The following is a 24658-nucleotide window of genomic DNA, read 5'->3' as shown; positions in this document are numbered from 1 at the left end:
ACTGTCACCTTAAAAATCATATCTTGAGTTTCACAACTCTAAAATCAGTTTCGTAATTTTTCACTGAAACTAGACTCATATGCCCATCTACATATTTTTTTCTAGAATTTTTGGTCGGGCCAATTAGTACAGTTTATTAGTCAAATTCTCCCATGTTACAGGGATCGACTACACTGACCTTTGCGCCTTACGACTTGGATATCTCCCTGTACAGAGCTTCAATATTGATGCCGTTTGTTTCTATAGAAACTAGACTCAGAGAGGAATCTATAAATGCATGGCATCACTCCTAATTATCTCTGGTTAATTTATAATGAATTTCCAAAGTCGGAACAAGGAATCCAGAAACCGTTCTGGCTCTGTCCCACGAGAACCTGAATATCTCTTAACATACTGTCCATATGATCGTTTCGTTACTTTCCTATGAAAATAGATTCATCAAGGTTCGTTTACATAATTTATTCATTATTTAATTCCAATCCTACTATTTTTAGTGATTTTCCAAATCTACATCACTGCTGCTGTCAGCATCTGCCTTTAAGGTAGACTTTACCTATTTCATAGTTTCCATGATTCAACTAGCCCTTTTAGCATAAATAGCACAAATTATGATAGTGATTAACCATTCCATACCAAATGATTATAACATTATGCTCAAACATATATAAGCCATTTTCGCATGGCTATATACATTAACCAAAATATTCTTCCGCCACTAGTCTATTTTATACATGCCATAAGATAATCCAAAACATAGCAGTACCAAGCAGTGGATAGTGATAGTGTGACTAGTTGCTGACGATCCCCGAGCCTGTAGCTTCGCAATGAGATCTATAAAACAGAGGAAACAGAGTAAACGGAGTAAGCATTACAATGCTTAGTAAGTTTTAAGCAGGGTCAACAGATAACAATCAAATTATAACATAGTTGTTCGTATTTTTATTTCACTCTTCCTTCGGGCATACCATCCCTTTACCGAATATGCACATCTCATCATATACAATAGGCAGATAAACTTTCACATAAAAGTGAGCTCATGTGACATAGATACATCGTATGATTTCACATCGCCTCTCACACTGATCCGATGTCACATAATCATAGGAATAGTCTCATAGATTGCTCTCGTATGCATCACATAACTACCTTATGATTTAGTGCAAATCAAGCTCACATATAAACTTGGAGTACATACCTGTTTAACCTTTCGCATTGAATATATTTATAAGCATTTCTTATTACGAAGTCTTACCCGGACATAATCTCCACACGAAGTTATCGGGTCTTACCCGAACAAAATTCCTACACGTAGTCATCGGGTCTTTAGAGCTCGGATATAGTACGAGCACAAAGCTTACGGACATTAATCAGTGATAATATTCTCGCATAAAGCCTGCGGGGTTTTAACCCGGATATAGTACTGACACAAATGCCCTTCGGGACTTATCACATTTATGCACTTTCACATCCATCACGTTGGCCACTCGGCCCTGTCACATATATACACTTTCACATTCATCACATCGGCCACTAGGCCTTATCACATATATACAGTTTCACATTCATCACATCGGCTATTAGGCCTTATCACATATATACACTTTCACATTCATCACATCGGCTATTAGGCCTTATCACACATATACACTTTCACATTCATCACATCGGCTATTAGGCCTTATCACACATATACACTTTCACATTCATCACATCGGCTATTAGGCCTTATCACACATATACACTTTCACATTCATCACATCGGCTATTAGGCCTTATCACATATATATACACTTTCACATTCATCACATCGACCATTAGGCCTTATCACATATATACACTTTCTTGGCTGAATCTACATCTATCATTTTCCAATATCACAATTTAGAATTCACGTATGGGTTTAATCAATAGCTTGTGAGCAACTAAAACAAGTTTATCAAGGTTCACAACATAATCTCAAATTCAGCACAAGCTATTTTTCCTGAGCAATAGTCACTAAATTATTTATAACTGGAGCTAAAAAACTCCAAATCACTTTCCGTTAATTTTTCCTGAATATAGACTCGTATATCTTCCACCCATAAAATTTCCAGAATTTTAGGTTTGGCCAATCAATACCAGATTTTTCTTAAAGTTTCCCCTGTTTCACTGTTTGACTAATCTGACCACTCTTCACTACAAATCAAATTTCTCATTTTACAGAATTCAAAATGTGTTGTATTTGATTTCATTTGAAACTAGACTCATTAAGGAGTCTAATCATATAAATTTTATCTTATAACCATTTTTGTACAATTTATAATGATTTTCTAAAAACAGAACAGGGGATTTCGGAGTCATTCTGACACCGTCTCACACAACTTTAAATATCTCATTATCGGAAATTCCTTTGCTTACACGGTTTCTTTTATAAAAAACTAGACTCATTAAGCTTTAATTTCATGTCTCATTCAGCCTCTAATTCAAATCCATAAATTTATGGTGATTTTCTAAATTCACGTTACTGCTGCTGTCCTAAGCAGACTATTTCAAATTACCCTTAAATTCCCAAGCTCAAACACTTAAGAACTTACCATTTGAACTTACAACATATCATGGCCACATCATATCTTATTAAATCAACTCATCATGTCCTATTATAATTGAATTTACTCAACGTTTAATCACTTAAAACTTACCTCGGAAGTGGTCCACGACTAGATATCCACGGCTATTTGTTTACTTTCTCTTTTCCCCCATCCAACTTTGATCCTCTTTGCTCTTAAGCTTAAGTAAAACAATAGATTTGCTTAAGTACTTAACTAATATTATTCACTTAACAATCACATTTGGCAATCACATATCATTTAATCTACATCTAAAACAATAGATTTCAATATGTATCATATTTAATAAAACATGCCATGATTCGATTTCATGCTTATTTAATTTATATCTAATTCACATTCTAAATAAAAGTTTATCAAGCTTCCATCTTCATTTAACTATGTACCATTTAGAACTATCAATACTTTACACCCTTTAACAAATTATAATCAATTGCCAAATGCATCTTTGACAATTTAAACCACACAACTCAAATTCTTACAATTTAAGCTTAGAAATTTCTATTCATGTAAATTTTAGCAACATGGAGTCCATTAAACACTCCAAAATTCCATTTGAACAACAATTGTTCAACCTTCTAGCATAATTTCAATCTGGACAGCAAGCATTATTTAACATTCAAGCTGTTTTATTAGACCATCCTAATAGCTTAATTAACACCAATTTATAGCCCCTTGAACAATGAATTAAACCCATACGACTAGCAACAAAAACTAATATTTAACAACCATTGTTTTCTTTTATTTCAAACATGCAGCAGACCAATTCCTCCACATATTACAGCACATTCAAATCAGCATTTACATGCTGGAACAATTTGTTTTCAAGCTGGAGTTTCCAGCAGTCATTTATGCATTTAATTGTCACATTGTTACGTCACTACTAACAACTGAAACTTAGTAAGAATAACATAATATTTTAGCTATTAGACTCAATTTATCAACCCCTAATCGGCATGAAAATAGAACCATTAATTTGTTCAAATTTTGGACAGCATAACGAAGGCACAAAATTGGACAGTACTAATTTTTACAACTAATCAAAGAGCTTTTCTTTTCTACCACCCGCATCCATGCCTTCCAACCACAATCCATCATCATTTTTCTTTACAACAAAGTTAAAGATAGAGGGGAGCTTAGAAAACTTACCAACTTAGGATACAACTCTTAAACAAGCTAAATCCTTAGTTTCCTTCAACATGCAAACTGTCTCCATTTTTCTTTTTGTTGCAGCCCTCTTCCTCTTCTTCGATGGATTACCGAGTTACTAGAAATTTCAGCTACCTAACTAGCTAAAATCATAGTTTTTCCTCCTTCTAGCCATCTTCTAAGCCAAAAATTAAAGCAACCAAACTTTCTTCTTCCTCCCTCAAGTCACGGCAATAGGGGGAGCAAGGATGAGACAACTTTGTTTTCATCACCCCTCCCTTTTTATTACTTTATTACTAACCTTTTATTTTATTATTTCTAACATAAATCACTAACACAAAATGTTTATAATAGGCTTTAACCCATAGCATGGCCGGCCACTACTTGTCATAGGTGGAAATTTGACATGCAAGCCCATTATTTTCATAACATGCACTAATAGGTCCTTATAGATTAACCTATCACCTTTTAAAAGTGTCATACATAAGTCCTATTAATTAAATTCACATGCAATCGACTAAATCGAAGCTCAAAACTTTCACACATTTATCTTAGACAATAAATATCATGTTCAAATAATTTGGTTACTCGGTTTAGCGGTCCCGAAACCGCTTTCCGACTAGGGTCAAATTAGGGGTGTCACAACTCTCCCCCCTTTAGGGATTTTCGTCCCCGAAAATTTCCACCGATGCATAGTTTAGGATAACGTCCTCTTATTGAATTATATTCATATAAACATTAGCTCATCGATAGCAATTGTAATTCATTATTGATTTCGCATCGATCTATAAAATCATTTTCTTATCTTAAAACAAATACATAAACATTTCTACAGGTATGCACAAATATCTCATTTTCTTGATTTCATAAGCAATAATCACTTAACTTAATTCACAAGTGCATTTCAAACACATATTAAGCACATATTAACATGTATAATTCACATCATCAACCCACATTTTCATTCATGAATAAGCTGTAACCTAACCGAAAGTACACATATACTCAAACATCCCAATAAATATCCTTTATAACTTTATCACATCTCAATATTCAACTTAACTCATTTCCAAAAGAAAAGTCAACTTCCACGTACCTGAACATTTAGTTCATTTAGCACATTCAATCATAGTTAACGTTACCCGTATACAGTCGAATAGGCATAAAGCCTAATATAATACACTGGCATGAGATTTATTCTAGCGCATAACTCGTATATCCAAAATTATCAACATTCATCAAAAATTCTTTCAAACTTTCGAATGTCGAAACTTAATCAAAATAATTTCTTGAACAAGATTAACAAAATAGTGTCCATTCAGCAATAGCACATATAGCTCTTACAATGTCATATCCTAGATATGGTCTTACATATTCTCACATATCGAGCCGATGCCATGTCCCAGACATGGTCTTACACACTATCTCAAATCAATGCCTTCGTCCCAAACGAGGTCTTACATGAATTCCACTTCACACACTTAGTGCCCACTGACCGATCTCGCACTCATAGTGCTCGGTTAAAGGAATTCGCACACACACAGTGCCTCTAATCATTCACATACATAGTGCTCTTATTCATTCGTTAATACACATTGATATGACTTAACCAAGTCTATAAACATCATATATGTACATTTTTAAACATATCATCTCATTTAAATTTGAATTCGTATAGTAATGAGCACTTAAACTTTGCTCAAATTACCGGCACGAAGCCTACTAGGCACGAAGGCCCGAATACACGTCACCAACATGATTGCTCTTCGGGACTTAGCCCGGATTTAGTAACTCTCACCAATGCCTTCGGATCTTAGTCCGGATATGGTCACTTAGCACAAAGCCTTCGGGACTTAGCCCGGACATCATTCGAATAACCATGGACATTTAACAATAAATCATGACACATTCGTATTTCATTTTCATTAGCAAAACTCAAACACAAGACACTTATCATTCTTGCAATTTCGGCTCAATAGCCACACACAAAGAGCATGATTTTGATTTGCTTAAAACATGATCTAATCAAATCATAATTTAAGCTCTATTACTCAAGAACTTACCCCTTTCCGCTGTCCGAAATCGACTTGGTAAGGTCGCACCCTTAATATAAATAATTGATAGAAAATATATATATATAGTGGGTTCGCACACATAGTGCTTAATAATCAACCACGCACACTTAGTGCCATGTACTTTAAACTCGCACACTTAGTGCCATGCATTTCAAGCTCGCACACTTAGTGCCAATCTCACAACCGTGAACACTTATTGCCCGCACACTTAGTGCCAATCTCACAACCGTGAACACTTATTGCCCGCACACTTAGTGCTGAAAACCAACCACTCTATACGCTTCACTGCCTTTTTACATTCGACAATTTCGTCTCTACATACATATACACATATAGCAATACACATTAGTATATCATTTACATTACTTGAATACAAACACAACATGCTTATCGACCATTCAACTTCCAGTTCCATAGCCACATACAAAAATCACATTTATAGTCATAACACTCCTTCAAAATTGCATCACTTATACCCTTATAATTCAATCCAAATCGAAATTCAAATACGAGTACATGATACGTACCTGATCAACTTAATAATTCAGGCATATCTAAGTGAAGTTATATCGCAAATTCTCATAGTCAGAAGCTTGCTACAGCTCGATCGGGATCAAGATTCATTGCAACACAGCAAACACATTTTAATAGCCAAAAATCATCACACTATCATTTTATCACTTTATGGCATGTATAAATAGACTCACGCGAGCTACGTTAGTCTTAGAATCGACTAAACCGTAGCTCTGATACCAATAAAATTGTAACACCCCGTACCCGAGACCGTTGCCGGAGTCGGACACGAGGGGTTCACAGACTAAATTCGCTTACTATCGCAGTCCATTTTAAAATTTTCCAGGCAATTGGCTAACTGCGACACTGTCACCTTAAAAATCATATCTTGAGTTTCACAACTCGAAAATCAGTTTCGTAATTTTTCACCGAAACTAGACTCATATGCCCATCTACATATTTTTTCTAGAATTTTTGGTCAGGCCAATTAGTACAGTTTATTAGTCAAAGTCTCCCATGTTACAGGGATCGACTACACTGACCTTTGCGCCTTACGACTTGGATATCTCCCTGTACAGAGCTTCAATACTGATGCCGTTTGTTTCTATAGAAACTAGACTCAGAGAGGAATCTATAAATGCATGGCATGGCTCCTAATTATCTCTGGTTAATTTATAATGAATTTCCAAAGTCGGAACAGGGAATCCAGAAACTGTTCTGGCCCTGTCTCACGAGAACCTGAATATCTCTTAACATACTGTCCATATGATCGTTTCGTTACTTTCCTATGAAAATAGATTCATCAAGGTTCGTTTACATAATTTATTCATTATTTAATTCCAATCCTACTATTTTTAGTGATTTTCCAAATCTACATCACTGCTGCTGCCAGCATCTGCCTTTAAGGTAGACTTTACCTATTTCATAGTTTCCATGATTCAACTAGCCCTTTTAGCATAAATAGCACAAATTATGATAGTGATTAACCATTCCATACCAAATGATTATAACATTATGCTCAAACATATATAAGCCATTTTCGCCTGGCTATATACATTAACCAAAATATTCTTCCGCCACTAGTCTATTTTATACATGCCATAAGATAATCCAAAACATAGCAGTACCAAGCAGAGGGTAGTGATAGTGTGACTAGTTGCTGACAATCCCCGAGCCTGTAGCTTCGCAATGAGATCTATAAAACAGAAGAAACAGAGTAAACGGAGTAAGCATTACAATGCTTAGTAAGTTTTAAGCAGGGTCAACAGATAACAATCAAATTATAACATAGTTGATCGTATTTTTATTTCACTCTTCCTTCGGGCATACCATCCCTTTACCGAATATGCACATCTCATCATATACAATAGGCAGATAAACTTTCACATAAAAGTGAGCTCATGTGACATAGATACATCGTATGATTTCACATAGCCTCTCACACTGATCCGATGTCACATAATCATAGGAATAGTCTCATAGATTGCTCTCGTATGCATCACATAACTACCTTATGATTTAGTGCAAATCAAGCTCACATATAAACTTGGAGTACATACCTGTTTAACCTTTTGCATTGAATATATTTATAAGCAATTCTTATTACGAAGTCTTACCCGGACATAATCTCCACACGAAGTTATCGGGTCTTACCCGAACAAAATTCCCACACGTAGTCATCGGGTCTTTAGAGCTCGGATATAGTACGAGCACAAAGCTTACGGACATTAATCAGTGATAATATTCTCGCATAAAGCCTGTGGGGTTTTAACCCGGATATAGTACTGACACAAATGCCCTTCGGGACTTATCACATTTATGCACTTTCACATCCATCACGTTGGCCACTCGGCCCTGTCACATATATACACTTTCACATTCATCACATCGGCCACTAGGCCTTATCACATATATACACTTTCACATTCATCACATCGGCTATTAGGCCTTATCACACATATACACTTTCACATTCATCACATCGGCTATTAGGCCTTATCACACATATACACTTTCACATTCATCACATCGGCTATTAGGCCTTATCACATATATACACTTTCACATTCATCACATCGGCTATTAGGCCTTATCACACATATACACTTTCACATTCATCACATCGGCTATTAGGCCTTATCACATATATATACACTTTCACATTCATCACATCGACCATTAGGCCTTATCACATATATACACTTTCTTGGCTGAATCTACATCTATCATTTTCCAATATCACAATTTAGAATTCACGTATGGGTTTAATCAATAGCTTGTGAGCAACTAAAACAAGTTTATCAAGGTTCACAACATAATCTCAAATTCAGCACAAGCTGTTTTTCCTGAGCAATAGTCACTAAATTATTTATAACTAGAGCTAAAAAACTCCAAATCACTTTCCGTTAATTTTTCCTGAATATAGACTCGTATATCTTCCACCCATAAAATTTCCAGAATTTTAGGTTTGGCCAACCAATACCAGATTTTTCTTAAAGTTTCCCCTGTTTCACTGTTTGACTAATCTGACCACTCTTCACTACAAATCAAATTTCTCATTTTACAGAATTCAAAATGTGTTGTATTTGATTTCATTTGAAACTAGACTCATTAAGGAGTCTAATCATATAAATTTTATCTTATAACCATTTTTGTACAATTTATAATGATTTTCTAAAAACAGAACAGGGGATTTCGGAGTCATTCTGACACCGTCTCACACAACTTTAAATATCTCATTATCGGAAATTCCTTTGCTTACACGGTTTCTTTTATAAGAAACTAGACTCATTAAGCTTTAATTTCATGTCTCATTCAGCCTCTAATTCAAATCCATAAATTTATGGTGATTTTCTAAATTCACGTTACTGCTGCTGTCCTAAGCAGACTATTTCAAATTACCCTTAAATTCCCAAGCTCAAACACTTAAGAACTTACCATTTGAACTTACAACATATCATGGCCACATCATATCTTATTAAATCAACTCATCATGTCCTATTATAATTGAATTTACTCAACGTTTAATCACTTAAAACTTACCTCGGAAGTGGTCCACGACTAGATATCCACGGCTATTTGTTTACTTTCTCTTTTCCCCCATCCAACTTTGATCCTCTTTGCTCTTAAGCTTAAGTAAAACAATAGATTTGCTTAAGTACTTAACTAATATTATTCACTTAACAATCACATTTGGCAATCACATATCATTTAATCTACATCTAAAACAATAGATTTCAATATGTATCATATTTAATAAAACATGCCATGATTCGATTTCATGCTTATTTAATTTATATCTAATTCACATTCTAAATAAAAGTTTATCAAGCTTCCATCTTCATTTAACTATGTACCATTTAGAACTATCAATACTTTACACCCTTTAACAAATTATAATCAATTGCCAAATGCATCTTTGACAATTTAAACCACACAACTCAAATTCTTACAATTTAAGCTTAGAAATTTCTATTCATGTAAATTTTAGCAACATGGAGTCCATTAAACACTCCAAAATTCCATTTGAACAACAATTGTTCAACCTTCTAGCATAATTTCAATCTGGACAGCAAGCATTATTTAACATTCAGGCTGTTTTATTAGACCATCCTAATAGCTTAATTAACACCAATTTATAGCCCCTTGAACAATGAATTAAACCCATACGACTAGCAACAAAAACTAATATTTAACAACCATTGTTTTCTTTTATTTCAAACATGCAGCAGACCAATTCCTCCACATATTACAGCACATTCAAATCAGCATTTACATGCTGGAACAATTTGTTTTCAAGCTGGAGTTTCCAGCAGTCATTTATGCATTTGATTGTCACATTGTTACGTCACTACTAACAACTAAAACTTAGTAAGAATAACATAATATTTTAGCTATTAGACTCAATTTATCAACCCCTAATCGGCATGAAAATAGAACCATTAATTTGTTCAAATTTTGGACAGCATAACGAAGGCACAAAATTGGACAGTACTAATTTTTACAACTAATCAAAGAGCTTTTCTTTTCTACCACCCGCATCCATGCCTTCCAACCACAATCCATCATCATTTTTCTTTACAACAAAGTTAAAGATAGAGGGGAGCTTAGAAAACTTACCAACTTAGGATACAACTCTTAAACAAGCTAAATCCTTAGTTTCCTTCAACATGCAAACTGTCTCCATTTTTCTTTTTGTTGCAGCCCTCTTCCTTTTCTTCGATGGATTACCGAGTTACTAGAAATTTCAGCTACCTAACTAGCTAAAATCATAGTTTTTCCTCCTTCTAGCCATCTTCTAAGCCAAAAATTAAAGCAACCAAACTTTCTTCTTCCTCCCTCAAGTCACGGCAATAGGGGGAGCAAGGATGAGACAACTTTGTTTTCATCACCCCTCCCTTTTTATTACTTTATTACTAACCTTTTATTTTATTATTTCTAACATAAATCACTAACACAAAAATGTTTATAATAGGCTTTAACCCATAGCATGGCCGGCCACTACTTGTCATAGGTGGAAATTTGACATGCAAGCCCATTATTTTCATAACATGCACTAATAGGTCCTTATAGATTAACCTATCACCTTTTAAAAGTGCCACACATAAGTCCTATTAATTAAATTCACATGCAATCGACTAAATCGAAGCTCAAAACTTTCACACATTTATCTTAGACAATAAATATCATGTTCAAATAATTTGGTTACTCGGTTTAGTGGTCCCGAAACCGCTTTCCGACTAGGGTTAAATTAGGGGTGTCACATAACCCCTCAATAGCTTAGGTCCCACAAGATCTACATTACCTCGTTCCCGACCTGGGTCTATTCGCCAAACTTGTAATGTTATCTTCTCAGCCCGAACTTTGTGGCGAACTACACCTGATGCCATAACCGAGCCTTGGACTTCACCGTCTAACCTGTATTTAATGCCTCAACAGGTTACCCTGTGTTTATTTTCCCGATGGACTACCCTATGTTTATTGTCCCAACGGACTACCTATGATGTTGTAGCGTCTTTCAGTTAAGGTCTTATAGAATATAATCCCCTATTTAGTGTCCTGACGGACTATCAAAGGATGTCATAACGTTTTTCATCTATGGTCTTACTCATATTTATCGTCAATTCATCTTATGATGCTGTGGATTCTTTCAGTCATGGTCTTACACAAAAAAAATCGTGTTTAGTGTCTTGACGAAATATCAAAGGATGTCATAACATATTTCAGCTATGGTCTTACTCCATTTTTATGTATAGCCTTTGATTGGTCCTATGGCCCAGCCATGATTTTACTCTTCCCCTTTTTCATTCTATCCATTCCTCCGTTACACTGTCCTAACATTGATGCTCAAATATCACAGTGTCCTTTCCGCAAGGCCTGAAGCTTTACCATCACGTGTACACTTAGCAATAATGTCTTAATAATAAATTATACTATCAATAGTGTATTTGTAACAGCCTGATTTTGGGCCTAGTCGGAACAGTGGTTTCCGGACCACTATTCCGAGGCCAGAGAAAATTATTTGTATTATTTTTTGTGTTATAATATAATTTTATAAGTGCATGTAAATTTTGGTAAGTTAATTTTAGCGATTTTTAGTCCAATTTCGAAAAAAAAGACTAAATCGCGTAAAAGGTAAAAGTTGTATTTTAGTGCCTAAAGGTGTTAATAGACTAAAGAACTAAAATTGGAGGCCTTTAAAGGGCAATTGGACCCTTTTTAAGTGTGTGGCCGGCCAAGGGGAGACAAAATTTTTAAAAAAGCCAAAATTTATGGGATATTAGGTGACTTTTGACCAAATAGGTAATAAAATAAAAATAGGATGATATCATCCCTTTTTCATCTTCTCTCCACCGATTTTTCCAGCGAAAAAATGGGTTTTGAAAGCTTCATATTTTCAGCAACTTTGAGGCTTAGCAAGTAAGTGATTTTAATGTCTTTCTTGAAGATTTTTACATTTTTGTAACCCCTAAAGCATGAGCTTTCATAAGAGGGGACTATTGTGCAAAATGATGAAGAGTCTAGGGTTTGCCATGAGAGTAAATGTGTTGTTTGTTGTGTTTTTATGGAAGATTATGAGTTCTAGTTGTCTAATAAACAACTTTTGTGAAAGAAATTGCATGAAAACACCTTAAAAAGGGCTAGATTGCTAAGTTGTAAAATGAGTTGTAAATGTGTGAAATAGCTGAAATTATGAGTTGCTATAGTTATGAAAATGGTTCATCTAGACTCAAGGAGTAAAGAAATGTGATAAAAATTATTTTACGAGCCTAGAGGTAATTTGGTAATCTTGGTAAAATATAGGGGCAAAATTGTAAAAATAGCCCAAGTGTGTCAATGGACATTTGATTAGTACATTGTTTTAATAAGTTGAATGTGATGTTTTAGATGATGAAAATTGAGATTTGGACCTAGAACGGAAAGAAATCGATTAAGGGATAATTACGTCTTTTTTTTTTACCTTTGTGGTATTGAGGTAAGTTCGTATGTAAACAATACCATGTTATACATGTATTTAAATGTTATCATTACATGAATTGTACAAATATTAATGTGTATGTGATTAATAGAAATATGATAAGACAAAGCCTTAATAGACGAGGAAAAATCCCGTTTGAACATTTGGAATATAATAGGATACGAGTGACATGTCACTAGGAATTATGAGTCTAGATGACTAGCTCGAGAGTGAGCATTGAAATGTCATGAGATATGAGGTAGCTTTAGCTACAATTGAGGCACTTATGTGCAAAGGCTTTTCCGAGTATCCAATTAGTATTCCAAGTGTTCAACGGGTAATCCAAGGAAAGAGTTGATGATGGTCCCAATGAGGTAAGTCATTGGTGAGTATGCACTTGAGTTATGTTACGAGTTGTGCAAGTATGTATACTAAGCCTATGAGAATGCCTTGATATATGATGATCTATGATGCATAATATGTGTTCTTACCATGATGGATGAAATGATGTTGTATTAATTTTGTGAACAATGATCATGAATGAGTAACTTAGCCTTGACAGATTTGAGTTACTGCAGTAGTGTAACTTTGAAAATACACTAAAAATAATGGAAAATGAGTTAGAGGCAGAATAAAATATGGGATTAAATCTTAATGAGTCTATTTTTACATGAAAGAAACAGGGGTAGAAAAAGAATTCTATATTGTGTGATATTTGAATTCTTGTAAAACAGGGTCTGAATGAATTCGAGATCCCCTATTCTGATTTTATAAATTCATCATAAATTGTACAAAAATTATTAAGAGTCATACCTTACATGCATGGATTCCTTATTAAGTCTATTTTTACGGGAAACAAACGGCATGGTCATTGGAATTCTGTACAGGGATAAATTCAGTTTGTAGTGTACAGGGGTCAGAGTAGTCATACCCTGAAACATGGAATACTTTAACTAATAAATTGTACTAAATGGCTCGACCAAAAATTTTGAAAATTTTATAGAAGAAATATAAATGAGTCTAATTTCAGGGAAAATTTATGGAACTTAATTCAGAGTTTCGTAGCTCTAGATATAAATAATTTAGTGACTATTGTGCAGGAAGATAGCTTGTCGTAAACTTGAGAATATGTTGTAAACATTGATAAAACAAGTTAATGAGTTGCTTATTATTTTCATATGAACTTACTAAGCGAAAGCTTACCCCCTTCTTTTCCATGTTCTCTAGGGTTTCCAGGTCTATTCGGGTTGGAGTTCGTCGGAGATATTATCACACTGTCAAGCTAACGCTATTGGTGTAGTGATTTCAAGTACTTTGAGTCTATGGCATGTATAGGAGTTTAAATATTAGAGTATGTGATATGGCTTTGACCATATGTGTTGGCCTATTTTGATTATGGGATTATAAATTCATTTTAATTATTTGAGATTTCATGGCCCTGTTTAGTATAGAAGTGTTAGTAAAAGTTAGGTAGCACCTCGAACCCCGTCCCAGCGTCGGATGCAGGCGAGAGGTGTTACATTTAATGGTATCAGAGCTACGGTTTAGTCGATTCTAGGACTAACGTAGCACGTGTGAGTCTAGCTATACATGCCATAAAATGATAAAATGATAGTGTGATGATTTCTGATAGTTAAAATGTGTTTTTCATAATATAATGAATTCCAATCCCGATCAAGCTGTAGCAGATGGTATTGAGAGGATTGAAACATGCTTATGATGTGTCAAAATTGAGAAAGGTATGAATAGAAGTATGATATACATTTGAAGCATTGAAATGCAAAGTAATTTTGCTGAATGTGTTATGAAATAAATATGGAAAAGTATATTAGGATAATAGTGATGTATATTGTATGCATGAGAAGTTATATTTTGGTTCAGGATTTTATGTAAATGGGCGAAATATATACATATATATGTCATCTATTAGAGATGAATTGCTGTGTAATTTATGCTTTGTTAATGTTATATATGATGTTATGTTTTAAATATGTGAATGAGAACTTTGAAGAGAAAATAATGTATTTGGAATGAGCCTACATGTAAATGATATCTATAATATAATGTCAAGGTGTATATGATATGTATATATTGAAACGAAGTAAGTGAATTACAAATATGATATGCTATATGAAATGTATTAAAATGTGAATAAATATGCATGAAACTCAGTGATATGTATTCGGGCCTTCATGCCTAGTAGGCTTCGTGTCGGTGATGTGTATTCAGGCTTTCGTGCCTAGCAGGCTTCGTGCCGGTGATGTGTATTCGGGTCTTCGTGCCTAGCAGGCTTAATGCCGGTGATTCGAGCAAGGTTTAAGTGTTCATTACTATATGAATTCAAAGTTAAATGAAAGAATACGTTTAAAGTGTACATATATGATGTTTTATAGACTTGGTTAAGTCATTTCAATGTGTAATAATGAATGAATATGGGCATTATGTGTGCGAATGATTAGAGGCACTGTGTGTGCAAATTCCTTTAACCAAGCACTATGTGTGCGAGATCAGTAATTCAGGCACTGTGTGTGCGAACTCCTTTAACCGAGCACTATGTGTGCGAGATCAGTAATTGAGGCACTGTGTGTACGAGTTCTTCAACCGAGCACTATGTGTGCGAGATCGGTCAGTGGGCACTAAGTGTGTAAAATGAGATTCATGTAAGACCTCATCTGGGATGAAGGCATTGATTTGAGATGTTGTGTAAGACCATGTCTAGGACATGGCATCGACTCGATATGTGATAACATGTAAGAACATGGTTGGACTATAGCTTTAAGTAAACGACATACTCAGACAAGTACGACGCTCTTTAAATTGACAAATGTTAGGAAATAGAATTGAAGTTAGATGTTGAATTTTAATTAGATACTGATATTCGATATTTGAGTTTGAATTGGGGATTAATAGATATAAATTGACGATTGATTATTGTTTCGGCTGTAATTTTGTTATAAGTGGATACGTAAAAAAAATGGTGGATATGTTGTTAAGGAATGGATTTACGTTATATGTACACTTAAGTGCTTAGTTGAAAATGTGTTATGGATTTAGTCTATGAGATTCTCGGTATATGAAGTTATATGTGCTATTGCTTAATGGACACTATTTTGTTAATCTTGTTCAAGAAATTATTTTGATTAAGTCTCGACATTCAAAAGTTTGTAAGAATTTTTGATGAATGCTGATAATTTTGGATATACGAGTTATGCGCTAGAATAAATCTCATGCCAGTGTATTATATTAAGCTTTATGCCTAATCGACTATATACGGGTAACGTTAACTATGATTGAATGTGCTAAATGAACTAAATGTTCAGGTACGTGGAAGTTGACTTTTCTTTTGGAAATGAGTTAAGTTGAATATTGAGATGTGATAAAGTTATAAAAGATATTCATTGGGATGTTTGAGAATATGTGTACTTTCGGCCAGGTTACAGCTTATATATGAATGAAAATGTGGGTTATGAATATGTGAGTTGATGTTATGTATTATACATGTTAATATGTGATTTATATGTGTTTGAAATGCAAGTGTAAATTCAATTAAGTGATTATTACTTATGAAATCAAGAAAATGAGATGTATGTGTATACTTGTAGAAATGTTTATGTATTTGTTTTAAGATAAGAAAGTGATTTTGTAGATCGATGTGAAAGCAGTAATGAATTACAATTGTTATTGATGTGCTAATGTTTATATGGACATAATTCAATAAGAGGACTAACCTAGTCGCTACTAAGATTTTCGGGGACGAAAATCCCTAAAGGGGGGAAGAAATGTAACAGCCCGATTTTGGGCCTAGTCGGAACAGTGGTTTCGGGACCACTATTCCGAGGCCAGAGAAAATTATTTTAATATTATTTTATGTGTTATAATATAATTTTATAAGTGCATGTAAATTTTGGTAAGTTAATTTTAACGATTTCTAGTCCAATTTCGAAAAAAAGACTAAATCGCGTAGAAGGTAAAAGTTGTATTTTAGTGCCTAAAGGTGTTAATAGACTAGAGAACTAAAATTGGAGGCCTTTAAAGGGCAATTGGACCCTTTTTAAGTGTGTGGCCGGCCAAGGGGAGACAAAATTTTTAAAAAAGCCAAAATTTATGGGATATTAGGTGACTTTTGACCAAATAGGTAATAAAATAAAAATAGGATGATATCATCCCTTTTTCATCTTCTCTCCACCGATTTTTCCAGCCAAAAAATGGGTTTTGAAAGCTTCATATTTTCAGCAACTTTGAGGCTTAGCAAGTAAGTGATTTTAATGTCTTTCTTGAAGATTTTTACATTTTTGTAACCCCTAAAGCATGAGCTTTCATAAGAGGGGACTATTGTGCAAAATGATGAAGAGTCTAGGGTTTTGCCATGAGAGTAAATGTGTTGTTTGTTGTGTTTTTATGGAAGATTATGAGTTCTAGTTGTCTAATAAACAACTTTTGTGAAAGAAATTGCATGAAAACACCTTAAAAAGGGTTAGATTGCTAAGTTATAAAATGAGTTGTAAATGTGTGAAATAGTTGAAATTATGAGTTGCTATAGTTATGAAAATGGTTCATCTAGACTCAAGGAGTAAAGAAATGTGATAAAAATTATTTTACGAGCCTAGAGGTAATTTGGTAATCTTGGTAAAATATAGGGGCAAAGTTGTAAAAATATCCCAAGTGTGTCAATGGACATTTGATCAGTACATTGTTTTAAAAAGTTGAATGTGATGTTTTAGATGATGAAAATTGAGATTTGGACCTAGAACGGAAAGAAATCGATTAAGGGATAATTACGTCTTTTTTTTTTACCTTTGTGGTATTGAGGTAAGTTCGTATATAAACAATACCATGTTATACATGTATTTAAATGTTATCATTACATGAATTGTACAAATATTAATGTGTATGTGATTAATAGAAATATGATAAGACAAAGCCTTAATAGACGAGGAAAAATCCCGTTTGAACATTTGGAATATAATAGGATACGAGTGACATGTCACTAGGAATTATGAGTCTAGATGACTAGCTCGAGAGTGAGCATTGAAATGTCATGAGATATGAGGTAGCTTTAGCTACAATTGAGGCACTTATGTGTAAAGGCTTTTCCGAGTATCCAATTAGTATTCCAAGTGTTCAACGGGTAATCCAAGGAAAGAGTTGATGATGGTCCCAATGAGGTAAGTCATTGGTAAGTATGCACTTGAGTTATGTTACGAGTTGTGCAAGTATGTATACTAAGCCTATGAGAATGCCTCGATATATGATGATCTATGATGCATAATATGTGTTCTTACCATGATAGATGAAATGATGTATTAATTTTGTGAACAATGATCATGAATGAGTAACTTAGCCTTGACAGATTTGAGTTACTGCAGTAGTGTAACTTTGAAAATACACTAAAAATAGTGGAAAATGAGTTAGAGGCAGAATAAAATATGGAATTAAATCTTAATGAGTCTATTTTCACATGAAAGAAACAGGGGAAGAAAAATAATTCTATATTGTGTGATATTTGAATTCTTGTAAAATAGGGTCTGAATGAATTCGAGATCCCCTGTTATGATTTTATAAATTCACCATAAATTGTACAAAAATTATTAAGAGTCATACCTTACATGCATGGATTCCTTATTGAGTCTATTTTTACGGGAAACAAACGGCATGGTCATTGGAATTCTGTACAGGGATAAATTCGGTTTGTAGTGTACAGGGGTCAGAGTAGTCATACCCTGAAACATGGAATACTTTAACTAATAAACTGTACTAAATGGCTAGACAAAAAATTTTGAAAATTTTATGGAAGAAATATAAATGAGTCTAATTTTAGGGAAATTTTATGGAACTTAATTCGGAGTTTCGTAGCTCTAGATATAAATAATTTAGTGACTATTGTGCAGGAAGACAGCTTGTCATAAACTTGAGAATATGTTGTAAACATTAATAAAACAAGTTAATGAGTTGCTTATTGTTTTCATATGAAATTACCAAGCGAAAGCTTACCCCCTTCTTTTCCATGTTCTCTAGGGTTTCTAGGTCTGTTTGGGTTGGAGTTCGTCGGAGATATTATCACACTGTCAAGCTAACGCTATTGGTGTAGTGATTTCAAGTACTTTGAGTCTATGGCATGTATAGGAGTTTAAATATTAGAGTATGTGATATGGCTTTGACCATATGTGTTGGCCTATTTTGATTATGGGATTATAAATTCATTTTAATTATTTGAGATTTCATAGCCCTGTTTAGTATAGAAGTGTTAGTAAAAGTTAGGTAGCACCTCGAACCCCGTCCCGGCGTCGGATGCGAGCGAGAGGTGTTACAGTATTTAATAAATTCCTCCATTGTAAATGGAGACAAAGCATTGGGAACCCATCAACTTTCTAATACTCCACCTTATTAGTCTTAATAATACTCTGTCGGGAATCTCAGACCTTTCCACTATTTTTGAATATTTTTTTCTACATCATTAAACATGTTGTACTAGCTTATAAGCCCAACATTGAAATCCGTTATCATCCAAAAACAAATAATTTTATAATATAATTTTTTATTAACAAAACAAATAATTTTAGTTTTTCATGTATGAATATTGAAAAAAGAAATACCAAATCAAAAAGTGGCTTGTTGGGAGAGATAACAGTTGGAATTGTGGCAACTAGAGTATAAAAAATGAGATAAGAGTCAATTGAATAGAGGAAAAGAAAGGGTATTAGGGTTGTATTCGGGTTGGGCTTGGGTAAAAAATGACTTACCTAAGGCCTGACCTGTTTAAAAAATAAGCCTTATTTTTGTCTAAGCTCATATCTTGGGCCTATATTTTTGTTTAAACCTTCTCATTTTTCGAGTGGGCCTTTGGGTCAGGCATGGACAACTCTATAATAGAATGCTAAAGCAATTAGATTAAAATTTTATTTTTGTAATTAATCTTTTAACTTAATTTTGTTTAATGCTTGGATTAAGTATTATGTTTAATGCTAGGAAGGATTAAACTCATAAGAACTAGGAAAGATTCTCTTAATTAGCCTATTCGAACAAAACCCCGTAATTTGGGTCTAAGCAAGGGTAAGTTAAATTTTTCGAGTTTTCCCATATAATTGGATAAATATATTTCCATGCCTATACTTGGACACAAATGTATGATACAACTATTTGTTAGAATTTTAAATAATATCTAATATAAAATTTGAACTGTAAACTAGGATCTATCATGTCAAATCATCGATAATAAATAAATAACAGAACTATATGCGGAAGGGTACCTGAATCCATGGATTCCTTGAAATTTTCTGGATATTGGGGTTTTGATATTCCAATTAGCACATAAGAAATTTAGAGAATATTTGCTCTCTCTTTCCTAATGATGGGATATTAGAAAATATATTTTGTGTGTAATTTGGAGACCATAACCCTAATATTTATAACATTGGCATATTAGTGCTGATCAAATTCTAATTAGCCCATCATTAATTAGAATTTGATTAGAACTTAATTACTAGAGTATCTACACATATTTGACCCATACTTTATTTAATAATTAAAACCCAATAAAATTTTAACCAAATTAGATCACTTTTAGTCTGGACTAACTTATCATGATAGTAAATAATAACATGTAATTACCCTTATTATAGAGTTGAGGTAAATACATGTTTCTCCATCCCATTCGTTACGAGAACATAGAACTTGGTCTTAGTTGATATTTGTTTCTTAAACTTGATTAAATGTTCTGTTTGTTATGAAACATGATTAGTTTCTACAGTGCAATGGCTTCCAATGTAACTAACCAAAAGCGTAATGTTCTTAGTAAAAAAAAAAAATCATGGTTAAAATTGAGGTAAAAGAAATTAAACATATCGGCACTGAATATATACGCCTGAGTCAGAATAATACTAACATGTTTTATAATAATAATAATAATAATAATAATAATAATATAAACATAATACATTGGACAATATTAATCTTTTCTCAACAATAACCACAATTTCGTTTATGCTATTGATTCTTGTTGCCATTTTATTGGAAGGGATCAAGTTCTGTCCTTCATACCTGTAATTTGCTTTAAGTAGTAATATTATATAACATGTGTAAAAAGAAGATATGTTGATGTAATCTTAAGAGCTTAACATGATGCTGTTTTTTCTTTCCTTTTACTTGGATTAAGGCGAACCAAGGTTTGAAATTTAGAGAGCTATGCATAAGATCTCTTCAGGCTGAATTCTGTTTACACAGTTATCAACAGGTACGTCTATATTCTGAATGATATGTTATTCAAATTTGGAATTTTTTTTCCAATATATTACAAATGGACAGGTGTTGTATGTAGAGGTGTGCATGGGCCGGGTTACCCGGTCCGGCCCGAAGGTCTGTCCAAAAAATGGGAGGGTTCAAGTAAAAATATAGATCCGAAATATGGGTTTGGACAAAAAAAGAGGCCCGTTTAAAAAATGGGCTGGGCTTGGGTAAAACTTTTTTATCCGGGCCCAACTCGGCCCGAATTATATACTAAATATATATATTTTATTTTTAATCATATTTACATTTTATTTTCAATTTTAATATAATCACTTTTTATTATATTTTCAATTTGTGTATTGTTTTAAGAATTGTTTTAGTATTATTTTTCATGTGTTTCTTGTTTTAAATGTATTTGAATTATTATATTTTAAAATTTTTTTTATTTAATGAAATTAAGTAAAAAAATTTAATATGGGCCGGGCCAGGCAAGGCTCGAGCTTAACAATTTTATTTCGGGCCTGGCTTGGATAAATTTTTAAGCCCATATTTCGGGCCGAACTGGGCTCGAGCCTAGAAAATAGGCCTAAAATTTTGTCTGGGCCCGACTCGGCTCGGCCATGCACACCTCTAGTTGTATGTGATATTGCAAATAGTGTCACCAGTGACACATTCAATGGGAACTCTGTGAAGAGAGTTGTGGTAAAAATTGTATCAGTTATCTTCTTCCAAACCCTTGTTTCACCCATTAACTCACTCGGTAAAAACTTGGTCATTAGTACGGTAAAAATAATGAACATACAAAATTTATCTTTATACAGTTATACTGGTAAAATGCTAAGTTTTTACTGGGCGTACATGTAGGCACTACACTGGCCCTTACTGGAGTCTTCTTGTACTCGAAAGCAAAACAATCGAAGCCAAAGCCCAAGGTTGCATCATAAATCATTGTATTTTTTTCTATATCTAGTCATTCAAAAACACAACTTTAAAACTCAATCAATTGAATGTTTTTTTAGTGATGGATATTAGGGACAAGGTGGTTAATCTCTTAATGTTGCAGAATAGAACATGTAGAAGATATATACATGATGGACGTCGAAACCACCAAATAAAAATAATTTTTACAAGAAAATAATTCTAAACTATAGCAAAGAGTAGTAGGGTCGATTCCACAGAGATTGAATATTATGATCAATTTTCTTGTTTTTCTCATGAACAAAAATTTTTTCGTGCTGATAATATTGGCAATAGTTGTGCCCATGACTCCAATTAAGGGAGTTTCGAAATGACTAGAAATTAAATAAATGAAATAACATAAATAAACAACTAAATAAATCGAAAATAAAATTAAATTGGGAAATAAATTTGGATTTTGTAAACAATGTTATAAAGCCTTAGCCCTAGACTCGGTGGATTTTAGTTTTTGAATCGATTCTCGAAAATTTTCTCCTCCAAACAATAAGTTAGTTATAACAACTAAGAACGTCCTAACCGCCAATTCTTCCTCTAGTAGTTGATCCTAGTACACCCTGCTGACTAACCATTATCGATTGTCTATTCGCGATATATGCATTCGCAATTCAAGACCCTAGCAGCCTTGAGTTCTGAAGAACCCAACTTGGATTAACGGCCTCAACCGCGTGGGACATTTAAATCCAATCACAATCTCCTTTAATTTGTTCGCGAAAACCTGGATACAATATGACTAACTCGTCTTCCCAACTGTTTGCAAAAATAACTCCAACCTAATGCGCTTTTTGAATTGAAATCGAGTTAACTTTAAGGGATGAATTTGTCAATCCTGTTATTGTAGAGAGATTGCGAATACCAATTTGAAGTATTTTTAGTGCATATACAATTTCTCACGATTCTTGATCGGAAAGAATACTGACCTAAAGCTAATTTGAAATTGGTGAAGCATAAATTTAATCATGCTTTAGTTGGTTATAGAGTAGATTTAAATGAAAATGGTGGAAGTTGGAAAAGAAAGGGACTCGGAAAGCAATTAAATAATTTTGCAAAGAAACAAGGAAATGGCAATGAAAAAACAATATGCTACTGACACATGAAATTGGAAGGGAAAATATTAATTCTACTCAATTCCAAGTGAATTCAAGTATACCATACCACCTATTTATACATAAACCATATACTAAAATTAGGCTAGTTCCACCTACCACTAATTACATGAAATAATATCAGATTTTATTTTTTTAAATTTGGCTTTTACAAGGTCAAAAATCTGGCCAGCCCCTCAAATGTCCCAAATTTACGATTCGGCCCGTCTTCTATTTCTCATGCTTCAATTTAATCTATACTTAGCTTGTCTTTGATTTAAAGCACCCAAATTTCGTCCTTGTCAATATTTAAACACAAAATTTGCCGGTTAGCAGGAACTAATTCAAGAAAAAATTGAGTTAAGCACGAAAAATATACAAAATGAACAAGCTATCAATACAACTAACTTTTGATCTTCCAAATGTGTTTCTATAGATGAAGAAGATTGATCTATCAATACATATTTTATTTAAATGTAAAAATATTACTTCCCTGAATACTTAATCCAAGCATTAAACGGAATTTAAATTTATTAAAACATTTTATTTACTTGAATTGGTTTTAAAGCTATAAACCTTTTTAGATAGGTGGTGTGTTTCAATGCAGTGCATTTAGTTTTTTTTTTTTTTTTGTCTCATGCTACTGGTCTTATTGTTATAGTAATTAATTCATTACCATTACTCTTTTTATCTTAATCAGAGGTAAACATATCGTCCATAAAAAAAATACTAAAATGAAATGGTAAGGTGCGGAAGAAAAAAGAAAAATTAATTAATTGAAAATAAAATTAAAAATTAATTTTGTAAGTATAAAAATAGAAAAGATAGATGAAAATAAGAGATTGAAAATTTTGGAGACGTGGCATTAGATGATAGGTCAAAAGTATAAAAGTTAATGGTGTTAAAGAGGTTACCTAAAAAAATTAACCACTTGGGTTACGATTTTTAAGTATAAGTATTAATTAAGTTCAAAAAATATATATGTATAAAAGTTGCCAAGTTTAAAGACTAAACAATATATTAATCCTATTATTTATTTATTTTTATGTGATAAATTACATAATATAAAAATAAAACATTACAAAAATTACAAAATGGGTTGTATTTAGACATGATAATGGGTCGGGGTAATGCAAAATTTTAGACTCATTTTTTAGGCCCGGGTCTGACTCAAAAAATGAGCCTAAAATTTTGCTCAATCTCGACTCAAATGAAAAAATCATAAACCTGAGCCTGACCTGGCCCGTCCTTAACTTTTTTATATTATTTTTTTATATAAAAACAAATTAAAATTATAATAATTAAATACACTAAAAATATTAAAATAAAAATTTCTCAACAAATTGAAAATACATTAAAAAATATTTATACTTAAATAACACTAAGATATGTGCAACTTAGCAAGCAAATACCTCTAAAATAATGGTAAAATTAATAATAAAATATGAGTTATACAATATTGAAACAATAACAACAAAATAGTAGCAATATAACAGAATTGTTTAGAAAACGAGCATTATTTTTTTTGTCCAAGCTTATTTTTGCTCAAACCTTCCTACTTTTTGAATGGGCCTC

General features: G+C 33.2%; 1 long non-coding RNA gene across 1 annotated transcript; it reads left to right on the top strand.

The window, feature by feature from the left end:
* Positions 1-12143: 12143 nt before the first annotated feature.
* LOC107925621 (uncharacterized) lies at positions 12144-19229 on the top strand. The gene is made up of 2 exons (XR_005906205.1): positions 12144-12262; positions 18816-19229. It is a non-coding gene; the product is annotated as an uncharacterized lncRNA (long non-coding RNA).
* The last annotated feature ends 5429 nt before the right edge of the window (positions 19230-24658 follow it).

Source organism: Gossypium hirsutum, chromosome A12 (genome assembly GCF_007990345.1).
Source record: "Gossypium hirsutum isolate 1008001.06 chromosome A12, Gossypium_hirsutum_v2.1, whole genome shotgun sequence".
Taxonomy (NCBI): Eukaryota; Viridiplantae; Streptophyta; class Magnoliopsida; order Malvales; family Malvaceae; genus Gossypium; species Gossypium hirsutum.
The sequence above is the reverse complement of the archived record's forward strand: the minus strand, read 5'-3'. Positions and strand labels throughout refer to the sequence as shown.